The sequence below is a fragment of the Triturus cristatus genome, chromosome 5_2, assembly GCF_964204655.1.
Source record: "Triturus cristatus chromosome 5_2, aTriCri1.1, whole genome shotgun sequence".
NCBI classification, from domain to species: Eukaryota; Metazoa; Chordata; class Amphibia; order Caudata; family Salamandridae; genus Triturus; species Triturus cristatus.
The window spans coordinates 576,954,945-576,970,785 of record NC_140588.1 but is presented as its reverse complement, the minus strand read 5'-3'; the positions used below and the strand labels follow the sequence as shown (position 1 = coordinate 576,970,785).

The 15,841-nt window shown below is 53.4% G+C and overlaps 19 non-coding genes across 19 annotated transcripts; 12 read left to right on the top strand and 7 right to left on the bottom strand.

The window, feature by feature from the left end:
* Positions 1 to 90: 90 nt before the first annotated feature.
* Positions 91 to 162, top strand: TRNAE-UUC (transfer RNA glutamic acid (anticodon UUC)). Its single transcript has one exon. It is a non-coding gene; the product is annotated as a tRNA-Glu (tRNA).
* Positions 163 to 792: 630 nt separating this feature from the next.
* On the top strand, positions 793 to 864 carry TRNAE-CUC (transfer RNA glutamic acid (anticodon CUC)). The gene has a single exon. It is a non-coding gene; the product is annotated as a tRNA-Glu (tRNA).
* A 1,126-nt stretch (positions 865 to 1,990) lies between these two features.
* On the bottom strand, positions 1,991 to 2,073 carry TRNAL-UAA (transfer RNA leucine (anticodon UAA)). The gene has a single exon. It is a non-coding gene; the product is annotated as a tRNA-Leu (tRNA).
* Positions 2,074 to 2,316: 243 nt separating this feature from the next.
* Positions 2,317 to 2,388, top strand: TRNAE-UUC (transfer RNA glutamic acid (anticodon UUC)). The gene has a single exon. It is a non-coding gene; the product is annotated as a tRNA-Glu (tRNA).
* A 1,822-nt stretch (positions 2,389 to 4,210) lies between these two features.
* On the bottom strand, positions 4,211 to 4,293 carry TRNAL-UAA (transfer RNA leucine (anticodon UAA)). The gene has a single exon. It is a non-coding gene; the product is annotated as a tRNA-Leu (tRNA).
* A 243-nt stretch (positions 4,294 to 4,536) lies between these two features.
* TRNAE-UUC (transfer RNA glutamic acid (anticodon UUC)) lies at positions 4,537 to 4,608 on the top strand. The gene has a single exon. It is a non-coding gene; the product is annotated as a tRNA-Glu (tRNA).
* A 629-nt stretch (positions 4,609 to 5,237) lies between these two features.
* On the top strand, positions 5,238 to 5,309 carry TRNAE-CUC (transfer RNA glutamic acid (anticodon CUC)). Its single transcript has one exon. It is a non-coding gene; the product is annotated as a tRNA-Glu (tRNA).
* A 1,126-nt stretch (positions 5,310 to 6,435) lies between these two features.
* On the bottom strand, positions 6,436 to 6,518 carry TRNAL-UAA (transfer RNA leucine (anticodon UAA)). Its single transcript has one exon. It is a non-coding gene; the product is annotated as a tRNA-Leu (tRNA).
* Positions 6,519 to 6,761: 243 nt separating this feature from the next.
* Positions 6,762 to 6,833, top strand: TRNAE-UUC (transfer RNA glutamic acid (anticodon UUC)). Its single transcript has one exon. It is a non-coding gene; the product is annotated as a tRNA-Glu (tRNA).
* Positions 6,834 to 7,463: 630 nt separating this feature from the next.
* On the top strand, positions 7,464 to 7,535 carry TRNAE-CUC (transfer RNA glutamic acid (anticodon CUC)). The gene has a single exon. It is a non-coding gene; the product is annotated as a tRNA-Glu (tRNA).
* A 1,120-nt stretch (positions 7,536 to 8,655) lies between these two features.
* TRNAL-UAA (transfer RNA leucine (anticodon UAA)) lies at positions 8,656 to 8,738 on the bottom strand. Its single transcript has one exon. It is a non-coding gene; the product is annotated as a tRNA-Leu (tRNA).
* A 243-nt stretch (positions 8,739 to 8,981) lies between these two features.
* TRNAE-UUC (transfer RNA glutamic acid (anticodon UUC)) lies at positions 8,982 to 9,053 on the top strand. Its single transcript has one exon. It is a non-coding gene; the product is annotated as a tRNA-Glu (tRNA).
* Positions 9,054 to 10,875: 1,822 nt separating this feature from the next.
* Positions 10,876 to 10,958, bottom strand: TRNAL-UAA (transfer RNA leucine (anticodon UAA)). Its single transcript has one exon. It is a non-coding gene; the product is annotated as a tRNA-Leu (tRNA).
* A 243-nt stretch (positions 10,959 to 11,201) lies between these two features.
* Positions 11,202 to 11,273, top strand: TRNAE-UUC (transfer RNA glutamic acid (anticodon UUC)). The gene has a single exon. It is a non-coding gene; the product is annotated as a tRNA-Glu (tRNA).
* A 629-nt stretch (positions 11,274 to 11,902) lies between these two features.
* Positions 11,903 to 11,974, top strand: TRNAE-CUC (transfer RNA glutamic acid (anticodon CUC)). Its single transcript has one exon. It is a non-coding gene; the product is annotated as a tRNA-Glu (tRNA).
* Positions 11,975 to 13,106: 1,132 nt separating this feature from the next.
* On the bottom strand, positions 13,107 to 13,189 carry TRNAL-UAA (transfer RNA leucine (anticodon UAA)). Its single transcript has one exon. It is a non-coding gene; the product is annotated as a tRNA-Leu (tRNA).
* Positions 13,190 to 13,432: 243 nt separating this feature from the next.
* TRNAE-UUC (transfer RNA glutamic acid (anticodon UUC)) lies at positions 13,433 to 13,504 on the top strand. Its single transcript has one exon. It is a non-coding gene; the product is annotated as a tRNA-Glu (tRNA).
* A 1,834-nt stretch (positions 13,505 to 15,338) lies between these two features.
* On the bottom strand, positions 15,339 to 15,421 carry TRNAL-UAA (transfer RNA leucine (anticodon UAA)). The gene has a single exon. It is a non-coding gene; the product is annotated as a tRNA-Leu (tRNA).
* A 243-nt stretch (positions 15,422 to 15,664) lies between these two features.
* Positions 15,665 to 15,736, top strand: TRNAE-UUC (transfer RNA glutamic acid (anticodon UUC)). Its single transcript has one exon. It is a non-coding gene; the product is annotated as a tRNA-Glu (tRNA).
* The last annotated feature ends 105 nt before the right edge of the window (positions 15,737 to 15,841 follow it).

Below are 15,841 nucleotides of genomic sequence, written 5' to 3'. Positions count from 1 at the left end.
CCCCACTCGTACTTTATGGGCAATCTATACAGTGGAGTTAGCTTAGTCACAATAAGGAAGTGAGCAAGGCAGGCTCACAAGAGCATCTCCTCCCTGGTGGTCTAGTGGCTAGGATTCGGCGCTTTCACCGCCGCGGCCCGGGTTCGATTCCCGGTCAGGGAAGATCCCTCTAAGACGTAGACGTGCGTAATTTGTCCACGCAGCTCAGCTTTTTTTAATCGAAGGTCCTTAAAAAGGCACCCCGACCTATAGACGAAAGCAGAGGAAAGGGGCTGGGTCCCCTGTGTCCCAGGTTGCTTTGCTCCCATTGCCCTCAGCCACCTTCATGCGCACGCAGTCCCCCACCCAGTCAGGTGCTCTATGTGGGCGTAAAGTGCAGTACCAGCTCATCAGAAAGGTAAATTGCTGGAAAACCCGGCTGCGATGTATACATCTACTTTGGAGCACTCTTCTCCCTTGCACTCTTGAATCGGTCATTCGCAATGTATTCTTCCAGCAAGCTGAATAACGAGGTAGGTGTGAGAAGGTGTACCAGCTGTCTTTGAGCTATCAGCGGCCACTAGGTGTCCCTCTTGTGATTTCCCGGGGATCCCGATTGTACAGGAATTCGTCGGTTCAGTAGCACGGGGGAGGGGATGGCCTGTGCTTGGAAGTGACAAACAGTCTGGTGGAATCATGAGTGTTTTTTCAAGTTCTGATTCATATTCGCTGTAGAATAAAATATGCTTTCAGCCCCCATGAGCTTTGTCACTAGGAGAGCAGTGTAGGAACTTTTGCTGTATGGCTGTGGGTTCCCTGGTGGTCTAGTGGTTAGGATTCGGCGCTCTCACCGCCGCGGCCCGGGTTCGATTCCCGGTCAGGGAACAGTCCTTCTTCTGCCCTTGAATGCTTTTCCTTCCCGCAGGTCAGGGCTTCTCAAAATGAATTTGCTTTTCTGACAAACAGTTTGCCTAGCATCCCGCAATCTGGCTCCTAATTTGATTTTCGCAAGGTTCCCTTTGAGTTGCTTTCCTCGGCGGGAGGAAAATCTCTTGTGCAAGGCTCTTGAGGAAGTGAGATTCTGTATTCCGAGGTGCGCTTCTTTTCGTAGGCTTCTGACCACATGGTGTGCGGCAGGAAGTCATCTTTGACAGGGCCGCAGGCTTTGTCTCCAAATGGCATCCCGGACCCACTGCAACCCACCTTTTTGCTGAAACGGAAGTCTGGTTCAGGGTAAGAAAAAGCTGAGCTGCACGTACCGAAAGCAGCAGAGCCCAGCGGCGGAGAGGGTGTGGCCAGGGCTGTCTGATTTGCATAGTGACCAGTGGCATCTTGGGAATGTACAGGCTTTGGAGCCTAACGGGTGCTGCAGGGGTCTGCCTGGCCGGAGAAATGCCTGTCTGGCGCTCCCCTCAGGACACACGTGTCTTCCGTTCGAGCATGGAGGGTGAGGGACATGGGTCACCCTCATATACAGGGGTGTGGGCATTGGCAGGATGGGGCGTGGGGGACCCGTCAGGGCATTGCCCGTTTGGAAGCCCGTTCGGAAGGCAAGAGGAGGCGGAGGCGGAGGCGGGAATCTCTGCTCAATTTTTTCCCGAGGCCTGGGGACAAGCCTTTGCACATTTGATCCAGCCGGGCCTGCATCAGCAGATCCTGCTCCGATGGCAAGGGAGAGCCTGCAGGTGTAAATCAAAGAAAGGGGAGAAATCCGCAAGAGGCGGGTTAACAAATTCCAGTGGCAGGCCCATGTTCCCCAGGAAGCAAGTACTTCCTCCTGCTCCCTTCAGTGGGAAAAGACATAGGAGGTGTATTTCTCTAAGCAGGGGCTCTGCGTAGGTGGCACTGCATTGCTTTGGGAAGCATCCATGCTAAGTGCAGAGTAGCAGCAGACCCCACAGCTGAGACGTGAATTGGGACTGTTAAGGAAGGGCACTGGGAGGGTGAGGAGGGCAGAGGAAAATGCTTTAAAAAAGCATCTGCAAGTTCCTACACACCCGCTGAAAACCCATACCAGGGATGGGGCTCGAACCCATGCGGACAACTGTCCATTGGATCTTAAGTCCAACGCCTTAACCACTCGGCCACCCTGGTGAGACCCTAGGCCCTGCCTTACTCAGCTCCCTTTTCATGCTGGCTGCTCCAGCGCAGGCTGTCCAGCAAGAGGTGATTGCAGAGTAAAAAGGCTTTTGCAGGAGGATAAAGGTAATTGCTTATGACAAACACACTGTGTGACACCTAACTTTTCCCCACTCGTACTTTATGGGCAATCTATACAGTGGAGTTAGCTTAGTCACAATAAGGAAGTGAGCAAGGCAGGCTCACAAGAGCATCTCCTCCCTGGTGGTCTAGTGGCTAGGATTCGGCGCTTTCACCGCCGCGGCCCGGGTTCGATTCCCGGTCAGGGAAGATCCCTCTAAGACGTAGACGTGTGTAATTTGTCCACGCAGCTCAGCTTTTTTTAATCGAAGGTCCTTAAAAAGGCACCCCGACCTATAGACGAAAGCAGAGGAAAGGGGCTGGGTCCCCTGTGTCCCAGGTTGCTTTGCTCCCATTGCCCTCAGCCACCTTCATGCGCACGCAGTCCCCCACCCAGTCAGGTGCTCTATGTGGGCGTAAAGTGCAGTACCAGCTCATCAGAAAGGTAAATTGCTGGAAAACCCGGCTGCGATGTATACATCTACTTTGGAGCACTCTTCTCCCTTGCACTCTTGAATCGGTCATTCGCAATGTATTCTTCCAGCAAGCTGAATAACGAGGTAGGTGTGAGAAGGTGTACCAGCTGTCTTTGAGCTATCAGCGGCCACTAGGTGTCCCTCTTGTGATTTCCCGGGGATCCCGATTGTACAGGAATTCGTCGGTTCAGTAGCACGGGGGAGGGGATGGCCTGTGCTTGGAAGTGACAAACAGTCTGGTGGAATCATGAGTGTTTTTTCAAGTTCTGATTCATATTCGCTGTAGAATAAAATATGCTTTCAGCCCCCATGAGCTTTGTCACTAGGAGAGCAGTGTAGGAACTTTTGCTGTATGGCTGTGGGTTACCTGGTGGTCTAGTGGTTAGGATTCGGCGCTCTCACCGCCGCGGCCCGGGTTCGATTCCCGGTCAGGGAACAGTCCTTCTTCTGCCCTTGAATGCTTTTCCTTCCCGCAGGTCAGGGCTTCTCAAAATGAATTTGCTTTTCTGACAAACAGTTTGCCTAGCATCCCGCAATCTGGCTCCTAATTTGATTTTCGCAAGGTTCCCTTTGAGTTGCTTTCCTCGGCGGGAGGAAAATCTCTTGTGCAAGGCTCTTGAGGAAGTGAGATTCTGTATTCCGAGGTGCGCTTCTTTTCGTAGGCTTCTGACCACATGGTGTGCGGCAGGAAGTCATCTTTGACAGGGCCGCAGGCTTTGTCTCCAAATGGCATCCCGGACCCACTGCAACCCACCTTTTTGCTGAAACGGAAGTCTGGTTCAGGGTAAGAAAAAGCTGAGCTGCACGTACCGAAAGCAGCAGAGCCCAGCGGCGGAGAGGGTGTGGCCAGGGCTGTCTGATTTGCATAGTGACCAGTGGCATCTTGGGAATGTACAGGCTTTGGAGCCTAACGGGTGCTGCAGGGGTCTGCCTGGCCGGAGAAATGCCTGTCTGGCGCTCCCCTCAGGACACACGTGTCTTCCGTTCGAGCATGGAGGGTGAGGGACATGGGTCACCCTCATATACAGGGGTGTGGGCATGGGCAGGATGGGGCGTGGGGGACCCGTCAGGGCATTGCCCGTTTGGAAGCCCGTTCGGAAGGCAAGAGGAGGCGGAGGCGGGAATCTCTGCTCAATTTTTTCCCGAGGCCTGGGGACAAGCCTTTGCACATTTGATCCAGCCGGGCCTGCATCAGCAGATCCTGCTCCGATGGCAAGGGAGAGCCTGCAGGTGTAAATCAAAGAAAGGGGAGAAATCCGCAAGAGGCGGGTTAACAAATTCCAGTGGCAGGCCCATGTTCCCCAGGAAGCAAGTACTTCCTCCTGCTCCCTTCAGTGGGAAAAGACATAGGAGGTGTATTTCTCTAAGCAGGGGCTCTGCGTAGGTGGCACTGCATTGCTTTGGCAAACATCCATGCTAAGTGCAGAGTAGCAGCAGACCCCTCAGCTGAGACGTGAATTGGGACTGTTAAGGAAGGGCACTGGGAGGGTGAGGAGGGCAGAGGAAAATGCTTTACAAAAGCATCTGCAAGTTCCTACACACCCGCTGAAAACCCATACCAGGGATGGGGCTCGAACCCATGCGGACAACTGTCCATTGGATCTTAAGTCCAACGCCTTAACCACTCGGCCACCCTGGTGAGACCCTAGGTCCTGCCTTACTCAGCTCCCTTTTCATGCTGGCTGCTCCAGCGCAGGCTGTCCAGCAAGAGGTGATTGCAGAGTAAAAAGGCTTTTGCAGGAGGATAAAGGTAATTGCTTATGACAAACACACTGTGTGACACCTAACTTTTCCCCACTCGTACTTTATGGGCAATCTATACAGTGGAGTTAGCTTAGTCACAATAAGGAAGTGAGCAAGGCAGGCTCACAAGAGCATCTCCTCCCTGGTGGTCTAGTGGCTAGGATTCGGCGCTTTCACCGCCGCGGCCCGGGTTCGATTCCCGGTCAGGGAAGATCCCTCTAAGACGTAGACGTGCGTAATTTGTCCACGCAGCTCAGCTTTTTTTAATCGAAGGTCCTTAAAAAGGCACCCGACCTATAGACGAAAGCAGAGGAAAGGGGCTGGGTCCCCTGTGTCCCAGGTTGCTTTGCTCCCATTGCCCTCAGCCACCTTCATGCGCACGCAGTCCCCCACCCAGTCAGGTGCTCTATGTGGGCGTAAAGTGCAGTACCAGCTCATCAGAAAGGTAAATTGCTGGAAAACCCGGCTGCGATGTATACATCTACTTTGGAGCACTCTTCTCCCTTGCACTCTTGAATCGGTCATTCGCAATGTATTCTTCCAGCAAGCTGAATAACGAGGTAGGTGTGAGAAGGTGTACCAGCTGTCTTTGAGCTATCAGCGGCCACTAGGTGTCCCTCTTGTGATTTCCCGGGGATCCCGATTGTACAGGAATTCGTCGGTTCAGTAGCACGGGGGAGGGGATGGCCTGTGCTTGGAAGTGACAAACAGTCTGGTGGAATCATGAGTGTTTTTTCAAGTTCTGATTCATATTCGCTGTAGAATAAAATATGCTTTCAGCCCCCATGAGCTTTGTCACTAGGAGAGCAGTGTAGGAACTTTTGCTGTATGGCTGTGGGTTCCCTGGTGGTCTAGTGGTTAGGATTCGGCGCTCTCACCGCCGCGGCCCGGGTTCGATTCCCGGTCAGGGAACAGTCCTTCTTCTGCCCTTGAATGCTTTTCCTTCCCGCAGGTCAGGGCTTCTCAAAATGAATTTGCTTTTCTGACAAACAGTTTGCCTAGCATCCCGCAATCTGGCTCCTAATTTGATTTTCGCAAGGTTCCCTTTGAGTTGCTTTCCTCGGCGGGAGGAAAATCTCTTGTGCAAGGCTCTTGAGGAAGTGAGATTCTGTATTCCGAGGTGCGCTTCTTTTCGTAGGCTTCTGACCACATGGTGTGCGGCAGGAAGTCATCTTTGACAGGGCCGCAGGCTTTGTCTCCAAATGGCATCCCGGACCCACTGCAACCCACCTTTTTGCTGAAACGGAAGTCTGGTTCAGGGTAAGAAAAAGCTGAGCTGCACGTACCGAAAGCAGCAGAGCCCAGCGGCGGAGAGGGTGTGGCCAGGGCTGTCTGATTTGCATAGTGACCAGTGGCATCTTGGGAATGTACAGGCTTTGGAGCCTAACGGGTGCTGCAGGGGTCTGCCTGGCCGGAGAAATGCCTGTCTGGCGCTCCCCTCAGGACACACGTGTCTTCCGTTCGAGCATGGAGGGTGAGGGACATGGGTCACCCTCATATACAGGGGTGTGGGCATTGGCAGGATGGGGCGTGGGGGACCCGTCAGGGCATTGCCCGTTTGGAAGCCCGTTCGGAAGGCAAGAGGAGGCGGAGGCGGAGGCGGGAATCTCTGCTCAATTTTTTCCCGAGGCCTGGGGACAAGCCTTTGCACATTTGATCCAGCCGGGCCTGCATCAGCAGATCCTGCTCCGATGGCAAGGGAGAGCCTGCAGGTGTAAATCAAAGAAAGGGGAGAAATCCGCAAGAGGCGGGTTAACAAATTCCAGTGGCAGGCCCATGTTCCCCAGGAAGCAAGTACTTCCTCCTGCTCCCTTCAGTGGGAAAAGACATAGGAGGTGTATTTCTCTAAGCAGGGGCTCTGCGTAGGTGGCACTGCATTGCTTTGGCAAACATCCATGCTAAGTGCAGAGTAGCAGCAGACCCCACAGCTGAGACGTGAATTGGGACTGTTAAGGAAGGGCACTGGGAGGGTGAGGAGGGCAGAGGAAAATGCTTTACAAAAGCATCTGCAAGTTCCTACACACCCGCTGAAAACCCATACCAGGGATGGGGCTCGAACCCATGCGGACAACTGTCCATTGGATCTTAAGTCCAACGCCTTAACCACTCGGCCACCCTGGTGAGACCTTAGGTCCTGCCTTACTCAGCTCCCTTTTCATGCTGGCTGCTCCAGCGCAGGCTGTCCAGCAAGAGGTGATTGCAGAGTAAAAAGGCTTTTGCAGGAGGATAAAGGTAATTGCTTATGACAAACACACTGTGTGACACCTAACTTTTCCCCACTCGTACTTTATGGGCAATCTATACAGTGGAGTTAGCTTAGTCACAATAAGGAAGTGAGCAAGGCAGGCTCACAAGAGCATCTCCTCCCTGGTGGTCTAGTGGCTAGGATTCGGCGCTTTCACCGCCGCGGCCCGGGTTCGATTCCCGGTCAGGGAAGATCCCTCTAAGACGTAGACGTGCGTAATTTGTCCACGCAGCTCAGCTTTTTTTAATCGAAGGTCCTTAAAAAGGCACCCCGACCTATAGACGAAAGCAGAGGAAAGGGGCTGGGTCCCCTGTGTCCCAGGTTGCTTTGCTCCCATTGCCCTCAGCCACCTTCATGCGCACGCAGTCCCCCACCCAGTCAGGTGCTCTATGTGGGCGTAAAGTGCAGTACCAGCTCATCAGAAAGGTAAATTGCTGGAAAACCCGGCTGCGATGTATACATCTACTTTGGAGCACTCTTCTCCCTTGCACTCTTGAATCGGTCATTCGCAATGTATTCTTCCAGCAAGCTGAATAACGAGGTAGGTGTGAGAAGGTGTACCAGCTGTCTTTGAGCTATCAGCGGCCACTAGGTGTCCCTCTTGTGATTTCCCGGGGATCCCGATTGTACAGGAATTCGTCGGTTCAGTAGCACGGGGGAGGGGATGGCCTGTGCTTGGAAGTGACAAACAGTCTGGTGGAATCATGAGTGTTTTTTCAAGTTCTGATTCATATTCGCTGTAGAATAAAATATGCTTTCAGCCCCCATGAGCTTTGTCACTAGGAGAGCAGTGTAGGAACTTTTGCTGTATGGCTGTGGGTTCCCTGGTGGTCTAGTGGTTAGGATTCGGCGCTCTCACCGCCGCGGCCCGGGTTCGATTCCCGGTCAGGGAACAGTCCTTCTTCTGCCCTTGAATGCTTTTCCTTCCCGCAGGTCAGGGCTTCTCAAAATGAATTTGCTTTTCTGACAAACAGTTTGCCTAGCATCCCGCAATCTGGCTCCTAATTTGATTTTCGCAAGGTTCCCTTTGAGTTGCTTTCCTCGGCGGGAGGAAAATCTCTTGTGCAAGGCTCTTGAGGAAGTGAGATTCTGTATTCCGAGGTGCGCTTCTTTTCGTAGGCTTCTGACCACATGGTGTGCGGCAGGAAGTCATCTTTGACAGGGCCGCAGGCTTTGTCTCCAAATGGCATCCCGGACCCACTGCAACCCACCTTTTTGCTGAAACGGAAGTCTGGTTCAGGGTAAGAAAAAGCTGAGCTGCACGTACCGAAAGCAGCAGAGCCCAGCGGCGGAGAGGGTGTGGCCAGGGCTGTCTGATTTGCATAGTGACCAGTGGCATCTTGGGAATGTACAGGCTTTGGAGCCTAACGGGTGCTGCAGGGGTCTGCCTGGCCGGAGAAATGCCTGTCTGGCGCTCCCCTCAGGACACACGTGTCTTCCGTTCGAGCATGGAGGGTGAGGGACATGGGTCACCCTCATATACAGGGGTGTGGGCATGGGCAGGATGGGGCGTGGGGGACCCGTCAGGGCATTGCCCGTTTGGAAGCCTGTTCGGAAGGCAAGAGGAGGCGGAGGCGGGAATCTCTGCTCAATTTTTTCCCGAGGCCTGGGGACAAGCCTTTGCACATTTGATCCAGCCGGGCCTGCATCAGCAGATCCTGCTCCGATGGCAAGGGAGAGCCTGCAGGTGTAAATCAAAGAAAGGGGAGAAATCCGCAAGAGGCGGGTTAACAAATTCCAGTGGCAGGCCCATGTTCCCCAGGAAGCAAGTACTTCCTCCTGCTCCCTTCAGTGGGAAAAGACATAGGAGGTGTATTTCTCTAAGCAGGGGCTCTGCGTAGGTGGCACTGCATTGCTTTGGGAAGCATCCATGCTAAGTGCAGAGTAGCAGCAGACCCCACAGCTGAGACGTGAATTGGGACTGTTAAGGAAGGGCACTGGGAGGGTGAGGAGGGCAGAGGAAAATGCTTTAAAAAAGCATCTGCAAGTTCCTACACACCCGCTGAAAACCCATACCAGGGATGGGGCTCGAACCCATGCGGACAACTGTCCATTGGATCTTAAGTCCAACGCCTTAACCACTCGGCCACCCTGGTGAGACCCTAGGCCCTGCCTTACTCAGCTCCCTTTTCATGCTGGCTGCTCCAGCGCAGGCTGTCCAGCAAGAGGTGATTGCAGAGTAAAAAGGCTTTTGCAGGAGGATAAAGGTAATTGCTTATGACAAACACACTGTGTGACACCTAACTTTTCCCCACTCGTACTTTATGGGCAATCTATACAGTGGAGTTAGCTTAGTCACAATAAGGAAGTGAGCAAGGCAGGCTCACAAGAGCATCTCCTCCCTGGTGGTCTAGTGGCTAGGATTCGGCGCTTTCACCGCCGCGGCCCGGGTTCGATTCCCGGTCAGGGAAGATCCCTCTAAGACGTAGACGTGTGTAATTTGTCCACGCAGCTCAGCTTTTTTTAATCGAAGGTCCTTAAAAAGGCACCCCGACCTATAGACGAAAGCAGAGGAAAGGGGCTGGGTCCCCTGTGTCCCAGGTTGCTTTGCTCCCATTGCCCTCAGCCACCTTCATGCGCACGCAGTCCCCCACCCAGTCAGGTGCTCTATGTGGGCGTAAAGTGCAGTACCAGCTCATCAGAAAGGTAAATTGCTGGAAAACCCGGCTGCGATGTATACATCTACTTTGGAGCACTCTTCTCCCTTGCACTCTTGAATCGGTCATTCGCAATGTATTCTTCCAGCAAGCTGAATAACGAGGTAGGTGTGAGAAGGTGTACCAGCTGTCTTTGAGCTATCAGCGGCCACTAGGTGTCCCTCTTGTGATTTCCCGGGGATCCCGATTGTACAGGAATTCGTCGGTTCAGTAGCACGGGGGAGGGGATGGCCTGTGCTTGGAAGTGACAAACAGTCTGGTGGAATCATGAGTGTTTTTTCAAGTTCTGATTCATATTCGCTGTAGAATAAAATATGCTTTCAGCCCCCATGAGCTTTGTCACTAGGAGAGCAGTGTAGGAACTTTTGCTGTATGGCTGTGGGTTACCTGGTGGTCTAGTGGTTAGGATTCGGCGCTCTCACCGCCGCGGCCCGGGTTCGATTCCCGGTCAGGGAACAGTCCTTCTTCTGCCCTTGAATGCTTTTCCTTCCCGCAGGTCAGGGCTTCTCAAAATGAATTTGCTTTTCTGACAAACAGTTTGCCTAGCATCCCGCAATCTGGCTCCTAATTTGATTTTCGCAAGGTTCCCTTTGAGTTGCTTTCCTCGGCGGGAGGAAAATCTCTTGTGCAAGGCTCTTGAGGAAGTGAGATTCTGTATTCCGAGGTGCGCTTCTTTTCGTAGGCTTCTGACCACATGGTGTGCGGCAGGAAGTCATCTTTGACAGGGCCGCAGGCTTTGTCTCCAAATGGCATCCCGGACCCACTGCAACCCACCTTTTTGCTGAAACGGAAGTCTGGTTCAGGGTAAGAAAAAGCTGAGCTGCACGTACCGAAAGCAGCAGAGCCCAGCGGCGGAGAGGGTGTGGCCAGGGCTGTCTGATTTGCATAGTGACCAGTGGCATCTTGGGAATGTACAGGCTTTGGAGCCTAACGGGTGCTGCAGGGGTCTGCCTGGCCGGAGAAATGCCTGTCTGGCGCTCCCCTCAGGACACACGTGTCTTCCGTTCGAGCATGGAGGGTGAGGGACATGGGTCACCCTCATATACAGGGGTGTGGGCATGGGCAGGATGGGGCGTGGGGGACCCGTCAGGGCATTGCCCGTTTGGAAGCCCGTTCGGAAGGCAAGAGGAGGCGGAGGCGGGAATCTCTGCTCAATTTTTTCCCGAGGCCTGGGGACAAGCCTTTGCACATTTGATCCAGCCGGGCCTGCATCAGCAGATCCTGCTCCGATGGCAAGGGAGAGCCTGCAGGTGTAAATCAAAGAAAGGGGAGAAATCCGCAAGAGGCGGGTTAACAAATTCCAGTGGCAGGCCCATGTTCCCCAGGAAGCAAGTACTTCCTCCTGCTCCCTTCAGTGGGAAAAGACATAGGAGGTGTATTTCTCTAAGCAGGGGCTCTGCGTAGGTGGCACTGCATTGCTTTGGCAAACATCCATGCTAAGTGCAGAGTAGCAGCAGACCCCACAGCTGAGACGTGAATTGGGACTGTTAAGGAAGGGCACTGGGAGGGTGAGGAGGGCAGAGGAAAATGCTTTACAAAAGCATCTGCAAGTTCCTACACACCCGCTGAAAACCCATACCAGGGATGGGGCTCGAACCCATGCGGACAACTGTCCATTGGATCTTAAGTCCAACGCCTTAACCACTCGGCCACCCTGGTGAGACCCTAGGTCCTGCCTTACTCAGCTCCCTTTTCATGCTGGCTGCTCCAGCGCAGGCTGTCCAGCAAGAGGTGATTGCAGAGTAAAAAGGCTTTTGCAGGAGGATAAAGGTAATTGCTTATGACAAACACACTGTGTGACACCTAACTTTTCCCCACTCGTACTTTATGGGCAATCTATACAGTGGAGTTAGCTTAGTCACAATAAGGAAGTGAGCAAGGCAGGCTCACAAGAGCATCTCCTCCCTGGTGGTCTAGTGGCTAGGATTCGGCGCTTTCACCGCCGCGGCCCGGGTTCGATTCCCGGTCAGGGAAGATCCCTCTAAGACGTAGACGTGCGTAATTTGTCCACGCAGCTCAGCTTTTTTTAATCGAAGGTCCTTAAAAAGGCACCCGACCTATAGACGAAAGCAGAGGAAAGGGGCTGGGTCCCCTGTGTCCCAGGTTGCTTTGCTCCCATTGCCCTCAGCCACCTTCATGCGCACGCAGTCCCCCACTCAGTCAGGTGCTCTATGTGGGCGTAAAGTGCAGTACCAGCTCATCAGAAAGGTAAATTGCTGGAAAACCCGGCTGCGATGTATACATCTACTTTGGAGCACTCTTCTCCCTTGCACTCTTGAATCGGTCATTCGCAATGTATTCTTCCAGCAAGCTGAATAACGAGGTAGGTGTGAGAAGGTGTACCAGCTGTCTTTGAGCTATCAGCGGCCACTAGGTGTCCCTCTTGTGATTTCCCGGGGATCCCGATTGTACAGGAATTCGTCGGTTCAGTAGCACGGGGGAGGGGATGGCCTGTGCTTGGAAGTGACAAACAGTCTGGTGGAATCATGAGTGTTTTTTCAAGTTCTGATTCATATTCGCTGTAGAATAAAATATGCTTTCAGCCCCCATGAGCTTTGTCACTAGGAGAGCAGTGTAGGAACTTTTGCTGTATGGCTGTGGGTTCCCTGGTGGTCTAGTGGTTAGGATTCGGCGCTCTCACCGCCGCGGCCCGGGTTCGATTCCCGGTCAGGGAACAGTCCTTCTTCTGCCCTTGAATGCTTTTCCTTCCCGCAGGTCAGGGCTTCTCAAAATGAATTTGCTTTTCTGACAAACAGTTTGCCTAGCATCCCGCAATCTGGCTCCTAATTTGATTTTCGCAAGGTTCCCTTTGAGTTGCTTTCCTCGGCGGGAGGAAAATCTCTTGTGCAAGGCTCTTGAGGAAGTGAGATTCTGTATTCCGAGGTGCGCTTCTTTTCGTAGGCTTCTGACCACATGGTGTGCGGCAGGAAGTCATCTTTGACAGGGCCGCAGGCTTTGTCTCCAAATGGCATCCCGGACCCACTGCAACCCACCTTTTTGCTGAAACGGAAGTCTGGTTCAGGGTAAGAAAAAGCTGAGCTGCACGTACCGAAAGCAGCAGAGCCCAGCGGCGGAGAGGGTGTGGCCAGGGCTGTCTGATTTGCATAGTGACCAGTGGCATCTTGGGAATGTACAGGCTTTGGAGCCTAACGGGTGCTGCAGGGGTCTGCCTGGCCGGAGAAATGCCTGTCTGGCGCTCCCCTCAGGACACACGTGTCTTCCGTTCGAGCATGGAGGGTGAGGGACATGGGTCACCCTCATATACAGGGGTGTGGGCATGGGCAGGATGGGGCGTGGGGGACCCGTCAGGGCATTGCCCGTTTGGAAGCCCGTTCGGAAGGCAAGAGGAGGCGGAGGCGGAGGCGGAGGCGGGAATCTCTGCTCAATTTTTTCCCGAGGCCTGGGGACAAGCCTTTGCACATTTGATCCAGCCGGGCCTGCATCAGCAGATCCTGCTCCGATGGCAAGGGAGAGCCTGCAGGTGTAAATCAAAGAAAGGGGAGAAATCCGCAAGAGGCGGGTTAACAAATTCCAGTGGCAGGCCCATGTTCCCCAGGAAGCAAGTACTTCCTCCTGCTCCCTTCAGTGGGAAAAGACATAGGAGGTGTATTTCTCTAAGCAGGGGCTCTGCGTAGGTGGCACTGCATTGCTTTGGGAAGCATCCATGCTAAGTGCAGAGTAGCAGCAGACCCCACAGCTGAGACGTGAATTGGGACTGTTAAGGAAGGGCACTGGGAGGGTGAGGAGGGCAGAGGAAAATGCTTTAAAAAAGCATCTGCAAGTTCCTACACACCCGCTGAAAACCCATACCAGGGATGGGGCTCGAACCCATGCGGACAACTGTCCATTGGATCTTAAGTCCAACGCCTTAACCACTCGGCCACCCTGGTGAGACCCTAGGCCCTGCCTTACTCAGCTCCCTTTTCATGCTGGCTGCTCCAGCGCAGGCTGTCCAGCAAGAGGTGATTGCAGAGTAAAAAGGCTTTTGCAGGAGGATAAAGGTAATTGCTTATGACAAACACACTGTGTGACACCTAACTTTTCCCCACTCGTACTTTATGGGCAATCTATACAGTGGAGTTAGCTTAGTCACAATAAGGAAGTGAGCAAGGCAGGCTCACAAGAGCATCTCCTCCCTGGTGGTCTAGTGGCTAGGATTCGGCGCTTTCACCGCCGCGGCCCGGGTTCGATTCCCGGTCAGGGAAGATCCCTCTAAGACGTAGACGTGTGTAATTTGTCCACGCAGCTCAGCTTTTTTTAATCGAAGGTCCTTAAAAAGGCACCCCGACCTATAGACGAAAGCAGAGGAAAGGGGCTGGGTCCCCTGTGTCCCAGGTTGCTTTGCTCCCATTGCCCTCAGCCACCTTCATGCGCACGCAGTCCCCCACCCAGTCAGGTGCTCTATGTGGGCGTAAAGTGCAGTACCAGCTCATCAGAAAGGTAAATTGCTGGAAAACCCGGCTGCGATGTATACATCTACTTTGGAGCACTCTTCTCCCTTGCACTCTTGAATCGGTCATTCGCAATGTATTCTTCCAGCAAGCTGAATAACGAGGTAGGTGTGAGAAGGTGTACCAGCTGTCTTTGAGCTATCAGCGGCCACTAGGTGTCCCTCTTGTGATTTCCCGGGGATCCCGATTGTACAGGAATTCGTCGGTTCAGTAGCACGGGGGAGGGGATGGCCTGTGCTTGGAAGTGACAAACAGTCTGGTGGAATCATGAGTGTTTTTTCAAGTTCTGATTCATATTCGCTGTAGAATAAAATATGCTTTCAGCCCCCATGAGCTTTGTCACTAGGAGAGCAGTGTAGGAACTTTTGCTGTATGGCTGTGGGTTACCTGGTGGTCTAGTGGTTAGGATTCGGCGCTCTCACCGCCGCGGCCCGGGTTCGATTCCCGGTCAGGGAACAGTCCTTCTTCTGCCCTTGAATGCTTTTCCTTCCCGCAGGTCAGGGCTTCTCAAAATGAATTTGCTTTTCTGACAAACAGTTTGCCTAGCATCCCGCAATCTGGCTCCTAATTTGATTTTCGCAAGGTTCCCTTTGAGTTGCTTTCCTCGGCGGGAGGAAAATCTCTTGTGCAAGGCTCTTGAGGAAGTGAGATTCTGTATTCCGAGGTGCGCTTCTTTTCGTAGGCTTCTGACCACATGGTGTGCGGCAGGAAGTCATCTTTGACAGGGCCGCAGGCTTTGTCTCCAAATGGCATCCCGGACCCACTGCAACCCACCTTTTTGCTGAAACGGAAGTCTGGTTCAGGGTAAGAAAAAGCTGAGCTGCACGTACCGAAAGCAGCAGAGCCCAGCGGCGGAGAGGGTGTGGCCAGGGCTGTCTGATTTGCATAGTGACCAGTGGCATCTTGGGAATGTACAGGCTTTGGAGCCTAACGGGTGCTGCAGGGGTCTGCCTGGCCGGAGAAATGCCTGTCTGGCGCTCCCCTCAGGACACACGTGTCTTCCGTTCGAGCATGGAGGGTGAGGGACATGGGTCACCCTCATATACAGGGGTGTGGGCATGGGCAGGATGGGGCGTGGGGGACCCGTCAGGGCATTGCCCGTTTGGAAGCCCGTTCGGAAGGCAAGAGGAGGCGGAGGCGGAGGCGGAGGCGGGAATCTCTGCTCAATTTTTTCCCGAGGCCTGGGGACAAGCCTTTGCACATTTGATCCTGCCGGGCCTGCATCAGCAGATCCTGCTCCGATGGCAAGGGAGAGCCTGCAGGTGTAAATCAAAGAAAGGGGAGAAATCCGCAAGAGGCGGGTTAACAAATTCCAGTGGCAGGCCCATGTTCCCCAGGAAGCAAGTACTTCCTCCTGCTCCCTTCAGTGGGAAAAGACATAGGAGGTGTATTTCTCTAAGCAGGGGCTCTGCGTAGGTGGCACTGCATTGCTTTGGGAAGCATCCATGCTAAGTGCAGAGTAGCAGCAGACCCCACAGCTGAGACGTGAATTGGGACTGTTAAGGAAGGGCACTGGGAGGGTGAGGAGGGCAGAGGAAAATGCTTTAAAAAAGCATCTGCAAGTTCCTACACACCCGCTGAAAACCCATACCAGGGATGGGGCTCGAACCCATGCGGACAACTGTCCATTGGATCTTAAGTCCAACGCCTTAACCACTCGGCCACCCTGGTGAGACCCTAGGCCCTGCCTTACTCAGCTCCCTTTTCATGCTGGCTGCTCCAGCGCAGGCTGTCCAGCAAGAGGTGATTGCAGAGTAAAAAGGCTTTTGCAGGAGGATAAAGGTAATTGCTTATGACAAACACACTGTGTGACACCTAACTTTTCCCCACTCGTACTTTATGGGCAATCTATACAGTGGAGTTAGCTTAGTCACAATAAGGAAGTGAGCAAGGCAGGCTCACAAGAGCATCTCCTCCCTGGTGGTCTAGTGGCTAGGATTCGGCGCTTTCACCGCCGCGGCCCGGGTTCGATTCCCGGTCAGGGAAGATCCCTCTAAGACGTAGACGTGTGTAATTTGTCCACGCAGCTCAGCTTTTTTTAATCGAAGGTCCTTAAAAAGGCACCCCGACCTATAGACGAAAGCAGAGGAA